At 37.7% G+C, this 15,431-nt stretch overlaps 2 long non-coding RNA genes across 7 annotated transcripts in view; one reads left to right on the forward strand and one right to left on the reverse strand.

Annotated features, from left to right (window-relative positions):
* LOC140623485 (uncharacterized) overlaps window positions 1–475 on the reverse strand; it is a 50,262-nt gene extending 49,787 nt beyond the window's left edge. For both annotated transcript variants that reach the window (XR_012023095.1, XR_012023094.1), the window contains exon 1: window positions 288–475. This is a non-coding gene — a long non-coding RNA (uncharacterized lncRNA). The remainder of the gene's footprint in view (window positions 1–287) is intronic.
* The window catches only part of LOC140623484 (uncharacterized), a 251,144-nt gene that overhangs the window by 106,669 nt on the left and 129,044 nt on the right, over window positions 1–15,431 (forward strand). The gene's annotated exons all lie outside the window — the stretch shown is intronic.

Raw genomic sequence — 15,431 nt, forward strand, 5'->3', positions numbered from 1 at the left:
CCACTCTCAGGACACACAGGTGATAGCAGGAAGTTTCAATGTTTTTGCAAAGCTAATAGGTATTCTTTAGCTAACACGATTCTTGACTTTTATATCTTAGTATTAACTTTATATGGAAAAATACAATATAGGAGAGTATCACATGAGTTGTCTCCATATTATGTGAAAGGTGCTATTTTTTTATCTTAGACTTGGATTTTTTAAAAATATAAATAATTACACATTCTCCATTAGTTACTGCATAGGTCCATTTATCACCATTTTTAACATACTCAGTTGACACAGACCTTGTATATCCCGACAAAAAAAATTTCTCAATGGGACTCTCATCTTTTCAGTTTTTCATGTCTTTGGCATATACAACAGAACGTTTGGACATTGAGTCTTTTTAGGAGGCTCAGTTAATCTTTACTATTTGGCTTCTCTAAGATGGAAGAATGTGATATAGACCTTGGTAACCCTCTACTTTCTATGTTCTGTTGTCACCACTGAGATCAGGTGACCAATTGTGATGTTACCATAACTTGTCTTTAGAGAACAGTCTCTGCAGGGCATTCTAGGGGTGCTGATATTTCAGTAACCAATGAACCATGCATACCTTGTTATAAACTATAAACTAAGTCTTTGGATGGTGTGGAGTCAATCACATAGATAACACACTCTTTAATATCCCTATCTTTATAACTGCATTTCTTCCTATCTACTGTACAAAGTAAGAACTGGTATTGTAAATTGGTATACACTTGGGTAGTTTCCAGTCAACCAAGCAAGCTGTTAGTCACTTCACACTTTTCTTTTTTCTTTTGTTTTTTTTCTTAGAAAATCTTTGATTAAATATATTTTTAATTTCTTTTTTTTAATAATAAATTTAATTTTTATTGGTGTTCAATTTGCCAACATACAGAATAACACCCAGTGCTCATCCTGTCAAGTGCCCCCCTCAGTGCCCATCACCCATTCACCCCACCCCCCACCCACCTCCCCTTCCACCACCCCTAGTTCATTTCCCAGAGTTAGGAGTCTTCATGTTCTGTCTCCCTTTCTGATATTTCCTACCCATTTCTTCTCCCTTGCCTTCTATTCCCTTTCACTATTATTTATATTCCCCAAATGAATGAGACCATATAATGTTTGTCCTTCTCCGATTGACTTACTTCACTCAGCATAATACCCTCCAGTTCCATCCACATTGAAGCAAATGGTGGGTATTTGTCCTTTCTAATGGCTGAGTAATATCCCATTGTATACATAAACCACATCTTCTTTATCCATTCATCTTTATTTTTTTTTAAGATTTTGTTTGAGAGTGAGAAAGAACAAGTTGGGGGGGAAGAACGGAGGGAGAAGGATAAGCAGAGTCCAATGGGCATAGAGCCCATGTGGGGCTTAATCTCACAATCCTGGGATCTTGACCTGACCTAAACCTAAAATCAGGAGTTGGATGGCCAACTGTCTGAGCCATGAGGTGCCCCAGTCACTTCACTCTTTCAGTATCACACAAATTCTATTCTTTGCACTATTAACATAATTAGATATACTTTTGTTCTTTGTCTATGACAAGCAGCTTCCTCACACATTCACAAGGTAGATATCTAGAAGTATAAATTGACCAATTTTGCAATTATTTTACTGAGTATGAGAAACTTCCACCTGAAAGGATGGTCTGTATGACTCCTGGGTCTGAAAGGATAGAAGTATGAGCCTGAAAGAAATGAAATTTGGTCAAAGTGTGTCCCAAGAGGAATCGGCATCTCATACAAGTAAACAATCAGATGAGATATTTGATTTTTAGAGTATAGCTGCCCTATAATGTATTTCAGATGTACAACATAGTGATTGAATAATTCCATGTTACTCAAAACTCACCATGTCTCCATACAATATGACAATGTTTTTTACTATATTCCCTATGCTGTACTTTTACATCTCCATGATTGGAAGATTGTATCTCTTAATCTTCTTTACCATTTTCCCACCTCTCATCTACGTCCCTTCTGGCAACCATTAGTTATCTGTGTTCAAGAGCCTGGGGGGGGGGGGTTGTTATTTCTTTCTTAGATGCCATGTATAAATCATATGGTATTTGATGTATTTAAATTAGCATAATATGCTATAGGTCAATTCATGTTGTAGTAACTGTCAAGATCTAATTTTTTTATAGTTGAATAAAATCTTCCATTATACATATATAATGGATATATATATGGATTTATTTATATGGATTTATATCCATATAAATACAGTGCTTCTTTCTTTATTCACCTGTTAATGGGCACTTGGGTTACTTCCGTCTCTTGGCTATTATAAATAATGCTACAATTAATATAAGGGTACATATATTTTCAAATTAGTGGGTTTTTAAATTTTTTATTGGAGTTCAATTTGCCAAAATATAGCATGAAACCCAGTGCTCATCCTGCCAAGTGCCCCCCGCAGTGCCCATCACCCAGTCACCCCAACCCCTTGCCCACCTCCCCTACCACTACACCTTGTTTATTTCCCAGAGTTAGGTGTCTCTCATGTTTTGTCACCCTCACTGATATTTTCAATCATTTTCTCTCTTTTCCCTTATTCCCTTTCATTAATTTTTATATTCTCCAAATGAATGAGACCATATAATGTTTGTCCTTTTCCGATTGACTTATTTCACTCAGCATAATAACCTCCAGGTCCCTCCACATAGAAGCAAAAGATGGGTATTTGTTATTTCTAATGGCTGAGTAATAGTCCACTGTATACATAGACCACATCTTCTTTATCCATTCATCTTTTGATGGACACCAAGGCTCCTTCCACAGTTTGGCTATTGTGGCCATTGCTGCTAGAAACATGGAGGTGCAGGTGTCCCAGTGTTTCACTGCATCTGTATCTTTGGGGTAAATCCCCAGCAGTACAATTGCTGGGTCGTAGGGCAGATCTATTTTTAACTCTTTAAGGAACCTCCTCCACACAGTTTTCCAGAGTGGCTGCACCAGTTCACATTCCCACCAACAGTGCAAGAGGGTTCCCCTTTCTCCACATCCTCTCCAACATTTGTGGTTTCCTGTCTTGTTAATTTTCCCCATTCTCACTGGTGTGAGGTGATATCTCATTCTGGTTTTGATTTGTATCTCCCTGATGGCCAGTGATGCGGAGCATTTTCTCATGTGCATGTTGGCCATGTCTATGTCTTCCTCTGTGAGATTTCTCTTCATGTCTTTTGCCCATTTCATGATTGGATTGTTTGTTTCTTTGCTGTTGAGTTTAATAAGTTCTTTATAGATCTTGGAAACTAGCCCTTTATCTGATAGGTCATTTGCAAATATCTTCTCCCATTCTGTAGGTTTTCTTAGCTTTGCTGACTGTTTCTTTTGCTGTGCAGAAACTTTTTACCTTGATTAAGTTCCAATAATTCATTTTTGCTTTTGTTTCTTTTGCCTTCATGGATGTATCTTGCAAGAAGTTGCTGTGGCCAAGTTCAAAAAGGTTGTTGCCTGTGTTACCCTCTAGGAGTGGGATTCCCACACTATCTTGATCACAGCTTTGTAGTACAACCTGAAATCTGGCATTGTGATGCCACCAGCTATGTGTTTTTTTTTTTTTTTTTTTTTTTTTAATATTCCCCTGGCTATTCGGGGTCTTTTCTGATTCTGCACAAATCTTAAGATTTGTTCCAACTCTCTGAAGAAAGTCGATGGTATTTTGATAGGGATTGCATTAAATGTGTAAACTGCCCTGGTAACATTGATATTTTCACAATATTAATTCTTCCAATCCATGAGCATGAAATATTTTTCCATCTCTTTGTGTCTTCCTCAATTTCTTTCAGAAGTGTTCTGTAGTTTTTAGAGTATAGATCCTTTACCTCTTTAGTTAGATTTATTCCTAGGTATCTTCTGCTTTTGGGTGCAATTGTAAATGGGATTGACTTCTTAATTTCTCTTTCTTCAGTCTCAGTATATAGAAATGCCACTCATTTCTGGGCATTGATTTTGTATCCTGCCACACTGCCAAATTGCTGTATGAGTTCTAGCAATCTTGGGTGGAGTCTTTTGGGTTTTCTATGTACAGTATCATGTCATCTGCAATAGGGAGAGTTTGACTTCTTCTTTGCCCATTTGAATGCCTTTTATTTCTTTCTGTTGCCTGATTGCTGAGGCTAGGACTTCTAGTACTATGTTGAATAGCAGTGGTGAGAGTGGACATCCCTGTCATGTTCCTAATCTTAGGGGAAAGGCTCCCAGTGTTTCCCCATAGAGAATGATATTTGCTGTGGGCTTTTCATAGGTGGTTTTTATGTTACTGAGATATGTTCCATCTATCCCTAGATTTTGAAGAGTTTTGATCAGGAATGGATGCTGTATTTTGTCAAATGCTTTCTCTGCATCTATTGCGAGGATCCTATGGTTCTTGTTTTTTCTCTTGTTGATATGATCTATTACATTGATTGCTTTATGAGCATTGAACCAGCCTTGCATCCCGGGGATAAATCCCACTTGGTTATGGTGAATAATCTTCTTAATGTACTGTTGGATCTTATTGGTTAGTATCTTGTTGAGAATTTTTGCATCTGTGTTCATCAGGAATATTGGTCTATAATTCTCCTTTTTGGTGGGGGCTTTGTTTTGGAATTAAGGTGATGCTGGCCTCATTAAACAAGTTTGGAAGTACTCCATCTCTTTCTATCTTTTGGAACAGCTTTAGTAGAATAGGTGTGGTTTCTTCTTTAAACATTTGATAGAATTCTCCTGGGAAGCCATCTGGCCCTGGACATTTGTGTCTTGGATGGTTTTTTATGACTGCTTCAATTTCCTCCTTGGTTATTGGCCTGTTCAGGTTTTCTATTTCTTCCTGTTCCAGTTTTGGTAATTTGTGGTTTTCCAGAAATGGGTCCATTTCTTCTAGATTGCCTAATTTATTGGCATATAGCTGCTCATAATATGTTTTTAAATTCCTTTGTATTTCTTTGGTATTGGTGATGATCTCTCCTTTCTCATTCATGATTTTATTAATTTGAGTCTTTTCTCTTTTGTTTTTAATAAGGCTGGCTAATGGTTTATCTATCTTATTAATTCTTTCAAAGAACCAACTCCTGGTTTTGTTGATCTGTTCTAGATAGAGTTCTTCTGGTCTCTACTTCATGAAGGTCTGCTAGAATCTTTATTAACTCTCTTCTTCTGCTGGGTGTAGGTTTTATTTGCTGCTCTTTCTCCAGTTCCTTTAGGTGCAAGGTTAGCTTGTGTATTTGAGTTGTTTCCAGTATTCTGAAGGATGCTTGTATTGCGATGTATTTCCCTCTCAGGACTCCTTTTGCTGTATCCCAAAGATTTTGAACGGTTGTATCTTCATTCTCATTAGTTTCCATGAATCTTTTTATTCTCATTAATTTCCATGAATCTTTTTAATTCTTCTCTAATTTCCTGGTTGACCCTTTCATCTTTTAGCAGGATGCTCTTTAACCTCCATGTGTTTGAATTTCTTCCAAATTTCTTCTTGTGATTGAGTTCAAGTTTCAAAGCACTATGGTCTGAAAATATGCAGGGGACAATCCCAATCTTTTGGTGTTGGTTAAGACCTGATTTGTGTCCCAGTATGTGGTCTCTTCTGGAGAAAGTTCCGTGTGCCCTTGAGAAGATTGTGTATTCAGTTGTGTTTGGATGTAAGGTTCTGTAAATATCTGTGAAATCCATCTGGTCCAGTATATCATCTCTTGTTTCTTTGGAGATGTTGTGCTTAGAAGATCTGTCATTTGTAGAAAGCATCGCGTTCCAGTCTCCGAGTATAAGTGTACTATTATCTAAGTATGTCTTAACTTTGGTTATTAATTGATTGATATACTTGGAAGCTCCCACATTAGGAACATAAATATTCAGGATTGTTAGGTCCTCTTGTTGGATAGATACTTTAAGTATGATATTGTGTCCCTCTTCATCTCTTACTACAGTCTTTGGGATAAACTTTAACTTATCTGATATGAGGATTGATACCCCTGCTTTCTTTTGAGGACCATTTGAATGGTAAATCGTTCTCCAACCTTTCATTTACAGGGTATAGGTGTCTTTAGGTCTCAAACGAGTCTCTTGTAGACAGCAAATGGATGGTCTTGCTTTTTTATCCAGTCTGAAACCCTGTGCCTTTTGATGGGGTCATTAAGCCCATTCATGTTCAGAGTTACTATTGAAAGATATGAATTTAGTGTCATCTTAATACGTATTCAGTCCCTGGTTTTTTGGGTTATTTCTTTGGGCATCCTCTTTCTTTTACAGAGTCTCCGTTAATATTTCTTGCAGAGCTGGTTTGGTGGTCACATATTCTTTCAGTTTCTGCCCATCTTGGAAGCTCTTTCTCTCTCCTTCTATTCTGAATGAGAGCCTTGCTGGATAAAGTATTCTTGGCTGCATGTTCTTCTTATTTAGGACCCCGAATATATCCTGCCAGCCCTTTCTGGCCTGCCAGGTCTCTGTGGAGAGGTCTGCTGTCATCCTAATACTTCTTCCCATAAAGGTTAGGGATCTTTTATCTTTTGTTGCTTTAAGAATCTTCTCTTTATTTTTGGAATTTGCAAGTTTCACTATTAGATGTCGAGGTGTTGAGCGGTTTTTATTGATTTTAGGGGGGATCTATGTCTCTTCTGGATCTGAATGCCTGTTTCCCTCCCTGAGTTAGGGAAGTTCTCACCTATAATTTGTTCAAATACACTTTCTGGACCTCTGTCCCTTTCGGCATCCTCTGGAATCCCAATTAAATGTAGATTTTTCCTTTGAGGCTGTCATTTATTTCCCTTAACCTTTCCTTATGGTCTTTTAATTGTTTTTCTCTTTTTTCCTCAGCTTCCTTCCTTGCTATCAACTTGTCTTCTATGTCACTCACTCTTTCTTCTACCTCATTAAGCCTCGTCATTAGGACCTCCAGTTTGGATTTAATTGATTTTTAATTTCGGCTTGATTGGATCTAAATTCTGCAGTCATGAAGTCTCTTGAATCTTTTATTCTTTTTTCCAGAGCCACCAGTAGCTCTATAATTGTACTCCTGAATTGGCTTTCTGACAATTGTAATCCGATTTCTGTAACTCTGTGGAAAAGAGTACTGTTTCTGATTCTTTTGAGGTGAGTTCTTTCTAGTAATTTTGCTCAGAGTGGCTAAAAATGAGTTGTAATGGAAAAAAGAAGAAACATCAAACAACAAAAAAAAACAACCCCCTCCCCGCCCAAAAAAAAAAAAAAAAAAAAAAACATGGAGGGGTATCCTCTGATTCTATATACTGTAAATCCTTCGATGTCCCCTGGAACTTTCCAAGCTGCTCAGTCAAGAACTTGCTCTTCCCATATTCTTCCAGCTGGTCTTCTGGGGGAGGGGCCTCTGTGCTGAGTCTCAGGTGTGTGCACCTGGGGGAGCTGCCCCACCCCTGCAGGTGCGCGGCTCAGTGGGAGCTGTTTATACTGTGAGGCCCCTGTTCCCTGGCACCCCGCTCCGTCCCAGCCACAGGGTGACACCAGGAGGGACAACAGTGACGGGGCCAGCTCTCCAGCCCTGTAGTCAGTTCCCGTAGTAACTACCGCAGCTCCCAGTCCACAGCGCCCTGGATGCTCCCGGGGCGGGGGGCACCGATCTGCACAGCTCGGGGCTGCGTGGAGGCAGGAGTGTCCTTGCTGTCCTGTGTCCTAGCTTCTGCCTGTCCCGGGGGGAGCGCCAGATCTTGGGGTGTGTCCCCCAGTGCCCTGGGCTCCGGGGCCTGTGCCGCTGGGATCGTGCTCCCGGGACCGCGCATTACCCTCCGCGCGGGGCCGCGGCCGAGCCGCCACCTGAGCTGCTCCCGGCCCCGCCCGGGCGCGCGTTCCAGCCCTTTAGGGAGCTCGGCCCACGTGCATGCACGCTCTCCCCCGGGTGCACTTCCTGTTAGTGCCCCTCCTGGGATCCTGCCCGAGCTCCCTGCGAGCACCTTTCCCTCCGGGAAGAATCCGGTGAGGATTTTTAAAAGTTCCTGCTTCTCCGGGACTGGGCTTTCCTGACCCAGAGACTCTTGCCGCCCCCCACCCCCGCCTTAGCCCAGCTCCTCGCGGGGCCCCTCCCCTACTGGATTGATTGATTATTATTAATTAATTAATTAATTAATTAATTTATTTATTATTTATTTATTTATTTATTATTTATTTATATTTCCATCTTCCTACCTTGTTAGAAGTGCAAACTCTTCTCAATGTAGCATTACAGCTGTTTCTCTTTAAATCTCAGGCTGAATTCGTAGGTTTTCAGGATGATTTGAAAGTTATCTCGGGAAGTTGGTGGGGACAGGTGACTTGGGGACCCTGCTCCTCTGCCATCTTGCCCCGCCCCTAGTTACAGGCTTTTAATTCTACTTTTACAATTACCTTAATATTTCTTATAGATTGGTGATAACAAACTCCTTTAACTTTTGTGTGTCTGGGAAACCTTTTTTCTAATTATTTCTGAATGATAACCTTGCCATAGAGTATTCTTCATTGTAGTTTGTGTACGCCCCCATCACTCTGAATATATCTGTCACTTCAAAATTTCTGGTGAAACATCAACTGATGACCTTATGGGGTTTACCTTATACTTAAATATTATTTCTCTCTTTTTCTAAGATTCTCTTTATCTTTAATTTTTGGCATTTTAATACGTGTTTATATGTCTTACTGTAGGCCTCCTCAGGTTTGTTGTGTTTGGGGTCCTCTCTGCTTCCTGGACTTGGATATCTATTTTCTTCTCCAAGTTAGGAAAGTTTTGTTTTCAACTATTATATCTTCAAGTGCATTTTCTGCCTCCGTCTCTATCTCTTTTTCTGGGACCTCCAGATGTGAATGTTTGTTTGATGCTGTCCCAGAGATCCTTTAATGTAGTCTGACTCTTTAAAAATTACTTTTTTCTTTTACCTGTTCAGCTTGGGTACTTTACATTGCTGTGCCTTCTAGATTGCTGATATATTTTCTGTATCCTCTAATGTGTTTTGATTCCATCTAGTGGATTTTCCACTTCAGTTATTGTATTTTTCAACTTTTACTGATTCTTTTTTTTAAATACTCTGTATCTTTGTTAAAGTTTTCATTGAGTTTATCCACTCTTCTCAAGTCTTCTGAGTGTCTTTATTATCATTACTTTGAACTCTTCATCAGGCATATTGCTTATCTCTATTTCATTTAGCTCTTTTTCTTTCCCCATAATTTTGTCTTGATCTTGCATTTGGGACATATCCTCTATCTCCTCATTTTATTGAACTCTCTGTGTTTGTTTCTATGTATTAGGTAGGCTAACTGTATCTCTTAGTCTTGAAAGTAGTGGTCTTGTGTAGAAAAGGTCCTGTGGTGCCCTATAGCACAATCCCTGCTGATCACCAGAACCAGGCATTTCTGGGATGTTGTGGTGAGCCACGATGGCCTTCAGCTCTACCTGCAATGACCTGTTTTGCCTGCTGTGGATATCCTGGGCAGAGTTTGCTCCCTGCCCTCTTGAGAGGCCTGACTGTGGTGGCCATTGTCTTCTTGGTGTATGAGACTGGCACTCAACCTAGCTGTCTGCAGTTTGCTTTTGACACAATTGGAAGCATACAGGAGGGCAGGGCTAGTGTCCTTGTGCTGTCAGCTAAGAGCAGGGGCTGCAGGACTTTCAAGTATGTGTACTGCTGTGTGGAGATCTCCACTCCCTGTATACCCAGGGCAGGAGTTCCTTTGAAATGGTGCAGGTTCTTCCTGGGGCTGTCTACTGGGTAGGAGTTACTTGGAGGGATGCCTCTGAGGTGGGCACATTGAGTGAGGCAGGTCTGCAGGGAAATGCCAGGGTGGAGCACATAGTGATGGAAAATATTTTGAGAGTGTTAGAACTGGCTTCTCTATGTATCCAATTGTTTAGCCTGAGTGATGGCAAGAAAATGACACTAGTCAGCATTTTTGTTCCTGGAAATATCTTCTGCAAATTCCTGCTCCTCCAGCACAGGTTCTAAGATTAATCTATAAATTTTCTTTGTATACACAAAGGCACTTTGTATACCTGAGGCACTTTTCACACTGTTTCTGTGTTGTTTTGGCTTCAGCTATTTAGTTTGCTGGCTTTTTAAGGGAAAGTACTCAATTGTCTATCACTCTGGATCTCTACAAGTTAAGTCCCACTGATTTTCAAAGCTAGACATTTAGTGACAGTTCCCATAGTCAGGGGTGCTTGATGTGGAGTATGATCCCCTCATTCCTCTGTTCTTGGTATGTCTCTCCTGTTTATGGTTAGTGTGTAGATTCTGACCACTCCTCTGCTCCTCCTACCCTTCTCAGGGTGACCTTTTCTCAATGACTAGCTATGAAAAGTTTGTTCTGCATTCTTCAGATCATTTTCAGAGTTGGTTACTCAGATGTAATTGTTGCCTTGGTGTGTCTGTGGGACCAATAAGCTCAGGATTCTTATATTCCAATAGCTTCTCTAGCTCTTTCTTAAGAATAGCCTTTTTTTTTTAAATCAGAAAACACTTATAAATATCAATTATCTACTAAAAATAAAATATAATCCTGGAGGAGGACACTCTTCTATAGCATTATCAAATCAAAATAATGAATCCTGTTGTAACCAACATGTTGTTGTAAAAATTCAGAGGGAAATTTGCTATTAATGATTTCTATAACATGTTTTAAAAGTTGATACATGTCAAAAAACATTCAGATAGTATACCATAAATCTACCAGTAGGCTGTAGCATTCGTCATAATGAACTCACTATATGGAAATTTATTCCTTCTTTACTATGCCAGCTGGAAAAATCTTACAATCCTGGTTAGAACAAGTTTTCTGCCAGAAATAATTTCCTGTTACCCGTGAATAAAAATGAATCTCCTGGATAATTTAAACAGAGTATGTTTCACAATATTAAGTTCTAGCTAGAAATATTGAATACATTAAGGGTTCATCTATATCAATTTACATGTTTAATGTTTTCTCTATGATTTAAGAAGGAACCTATAATGCAATATATCAGATCACTGAAACAGGTTGATTTGAGGGGAGAATATTTATACCGACCTATAATTTTCAAGTACTAATATATGCCTAGCTAACAATCTTTAGGGTTAATTTATAATTTAATACCACTTTACTTACTCAAGCCTGCAGATTTAATGAAATGAATAGAATGATATTTGTGTATATATATGCAGCTACCCACCTACCTATAGATGGTCACTGAGAAATGAACATAACCAAATACATATATGTGTCTATGTGTTCAATATAAATTCCCAAATCTGAACACCAAAATCTGTAAGCTTTACCCACTCACCATCACTCTTCATGCCACAAAATAAAGAACACAGTTAAGGGAAGGAAGGAAGGAATTTTTTTTTTTTTTTTTAATGTTAGTCACACAGAGAGAGAGAGAAAGAGAGAGAAAGGCAGAGACACAGGCAGAGGGAGAAGCAGGCTCCATGCACCGGGAGCCCGACGTGGGATTCGATCCCGGGTCTCCAGGATCGCGCCCTGGGCCAAAGGCAGGCACCAAACCACTGCGCCACCCAGGGATCCCCAAGGGAAATTTTTTTTATGTGAATCTAATCAGATTCTCCAAACTCTGGGAAGATAATGGATACTGGAAATTAGAAACTGGGCTTCTATTTGCGATAGCAGTAGAAAAATGTCTTAAAGATTAAATCTGTAGTTTAAAGATGGACCAGCCTTCTTCTGGTATAAAACAAATAGTTATTCAACTTCTATTTTTGACACTGCAGACAGACAAAGACAGAGGGTTTGCCCTCAAGAAACTCTCCCTTAGCAGTTTTAAAAGCACTAGCATTTCCTGGAATAATAGTGTACCTCCCTACTTTTCTTCCAGAAAATAAATTCTAGAATTTTCCTTGGGAAACCACTTATCACTGTTATCTCATTTCTTTTGAGTAGAATTGACCACTTCCTTCTTATTTCTAAGTATATCTCATATTTTCTTAGTAAATGTTATATAAACTGAGCCATGGTAGGTGATTTAAGATATGAAATAAGTTGATCTCATTTGAGTGAAACTTAAGATTTTTCATTATAAAAGAAGGTAAAGCTCCATATTCTCTTTGGATTTGTTGGCATAAGGCTATGAATTTTTAAGTTGTCTTGCCTATGGAGAAGAAGACTTATACCTTTTGATATGGAAGAAAGGAACTAGCTTCAAGAATATAGAGCTGATAATGACTTTGATGTTACAAGGTGAGTCTTACTATTTTCTCTTTAGTAAAAGGTATTGGCTTTCCTGTGGAATATTCATTTCTTGAACAAATGAATTTTCTTTTGTTTAAGCCACTAGATGGATATCTATCATGTATATCTAAAAGAATATTGACAAGGTAAGTTTTCACCTGGGAGCCTGAAGAAATGAAACATGCATAAAATTAGCAACCGAGTCACTCCCCACATAGTAAAATGTAGGGGTTAGGATCAATGAGCAAATGGAATATATATGCTGTTGTATAATAAACTTAAAATTTGGGATCCCTGGGTGGCGCAGCGGTTTAGCACCTGCCTTTGGCCCAGGGCACAATCCTGGAGACCCGGGATCGAATCCCACATCGAGCTCCCGGCGCATGGAGCCTGCTTCTCCCTCTGCCTGTGTCTCTGCCTCTCTCTCTCTCTCTCTCTGTGACTATCATAAATAAATAATAATAAAAAATTTTAAAAATAAATAAATAAACAAATAAACTTAAAATTTACATAGAAAACACCATGTAAAAGGCAATGTTAATGAAAATTCTTAGGCTCTTGTTAAAAAACAAAATTCAACTGAGTCTATTTTAAAGATTGTATTACCTTTATTTAGTGATTCGTGAATTGGGCAGTATTCCATCTAGCAGATAGAAAGGAGCCCTGAAAAGCCCTACAAAATGCAAGGCTTATAGGCAAAAGGGAATGACACAATGAAGTCACCAGGAAAAAGTGAATCTTTTTGGTAGGTCAGCTTCCTTTAGAGCACAACAGGAATCTATCAGACAGATTGTTTAACTAGTGCTGACCAGGGGAAGTTTGAAACTGTAAGCTAGGTATTAAGTTTTGATTTAGTGATGTGGGCTTAACACAAGTGACTTTATTTTGTGTTTGTTGTCTCTTTTTAAATACACCAACATACAACTGGATAGATAGAAAAACATAACAAAAGAATCTCTACCACTTGTGCTATAAATACAACAAAGAAAGGAATGATCAGAAATTTTTTTTAAATATCCAGAAATAGACCATACCCAAGATCTCCTAGAACACAATGTGCAATTATATTTTGTTATTGAAATAGAGTAAAATATCAGTGTTATAAGAGAAATAGAAAAATTGTATATGTACAGAGTGAATTTCAAATTTGGAAACACGATTATGGAAAATACTGAGATTAGTGATTTATGTAGAGGAAGCAAAGTAATTATCCCTCTAGCCTTCTAGGTTTTTGGCTGAACCTGCCCCCACCCCCAGTAATAAAACATAAATTTCTAGGAAAGAAAATTAAAAGCATGTATACCTCCTATATGTAGGAGGCCATTTATGGGATATTACCAAGAAAAGCACAGTAAAAAAAAAAAAAAAGTATTGTTGCTATGCGGTTTAAGTCTTTGTCTTTTCCATTCATAAGGGTTTTTACCTAATCCTTACTACCTGGTACAGAAAGTCATCCTTTCTTCCTGTACAGAAAGGGAGATCTGCTTACAAATGGAGACTATTCTTATAAATCTTGAAAGTAATTACTGTTTTTCAGTGCTTTTTTTTGGTCTACTCTTTCTTAAAAGCAATATGCTAAAAATAATTCCTATGCCAAAGAGGCATATTTGGGGTGGCATATTCTGCTCCTCTTCGTATATTTTAGAAATTCCAATCAAAATGGGGAAACAGTTAATGATTCTATTTAATAAAAGTCCATCATATATACGGAGATTGGGAGAAAATTAAAAGATTATTTGAATCTATATTTTGAGATAACTAAGTGAAGCTGAAGTATTTATATATTAGTCACAGTTTGTTTTTTAGGAAAATTGTGATGAATACTATTAAAGTATTTAATGCAAATATTTTGAGGCGCTTCCAAAGTCTTTGACAGGAGATATGCTTATGTGGTTATCTGGGGCAAAACCTTAGGTAATAAACACTAGTTCTGCATGTCTGTGTGTTTGTATTTATGGGAGTAATTATCTTTTAGAAGGATGAGATTTTAACCATGAGTAAAACACAGGGAAAAAATAAAAGATGAGTGCAAAATACTGCTTCAGAGAACACTAACAAAGAAAAGAAGGATAGAAAAGAAGACCTATAAATAAAAATAGGAAATATCAAAACTTAGGAAGAAATGTAGTTGTGATGTTTTGAGCAGATGTTGGTTAATATATTCTTATTTTATTTCAAAACATAGAAATGTAGTTCAAATATATGGCTATAACATAATTGTCAATGTACTTGTTTATGAGGCACTTAACTCTAAAATACCTTTTCAGGAAACTCTATAGGTAACTCTGTAGAGAGAGATTCTAGTGAGGTATGACATATGTTATTATTGACTAGATAATAGGGATAATTATAATTCATATATAAAATCTCTCCTAGATTTTTAGGAACATTTAATTAGAAAAATGTGAAGATGCAGAAGTTTATCACATCATAGTTATGTTTTTACAAAATATCACATGGATACTGCATAATAATTAATGCAAGCAGTTTGGAGTCTGATTATTAGTTACAATAGCACTAAGTTCACTACCAGCCAGAGAATAATTTTGATCTGACTTTTTTTTAATGATAAGGCACTTAACTATATTCTAACAATGCAGTATTATACACTTAACATTTATATTTTATGCACAGTATTATAACAGATCTCTAAAATATATTCATCTTTTATAACTGAAACATTATATCCCTTGTAAAGCAACTCCCCATTTCTTTCTATCACTAGCCCCTACCAAGCAACCACCATTCTATCTCTGCTCATATGAGCCTGACTATTTTGGGTAACTCATGTAAATTTCCTTTTCTGTGACTATTTTTTTTCTTTTTCATTTAACATAATGTCCTTCAGCTTCAACCATTCTGTCACATATCGCAGAAATCCTTTCTTTTTAAGACTTAATAATATTATCTTGTATGTATTATCATTTTCTTTACCCATTCATTTGTTAATGAACATTTAGATTGTCTAATTATTTGGCAATTAGAATAATGCTTCAGTGAACACAGATATGCAAATATTTTCTTCAAGATCTTGTTAATTTTTTTAACTGGGATGGCTGGATCACATAGTTCTATTTTTATTTTCTGTAATTTTTGTTTCAAATTTTTATTTAAATTCTAGTAAGTTAACATAAAGTGTAATATTGGTGTAAGGAGTAGAATTCAGTGATTCATCACTTATATTTAACACATAAAATGCCCTCCTTATCACTCATTTAGCCCATCACCTGCCCACCTCCCCTCCATCAACCCTCAGTTTGTTCCCTACTGTTAAGA

The sequence above is a fragment of the Canis lupus genome, chromosome 33 (assembly GCF_048164855.1).
Source record: "Canis lupus baileyi chromosome 33, mCanLup2.hap1, whole genome shotgun sequence".
In the NCBI taxonomy this organism is placed as follows: domain Eukaryota; kingdom Metazoa; phylum Chordata; class Mammalia; order Carnivora; family Canidae; genus Canis; species Canis lupus.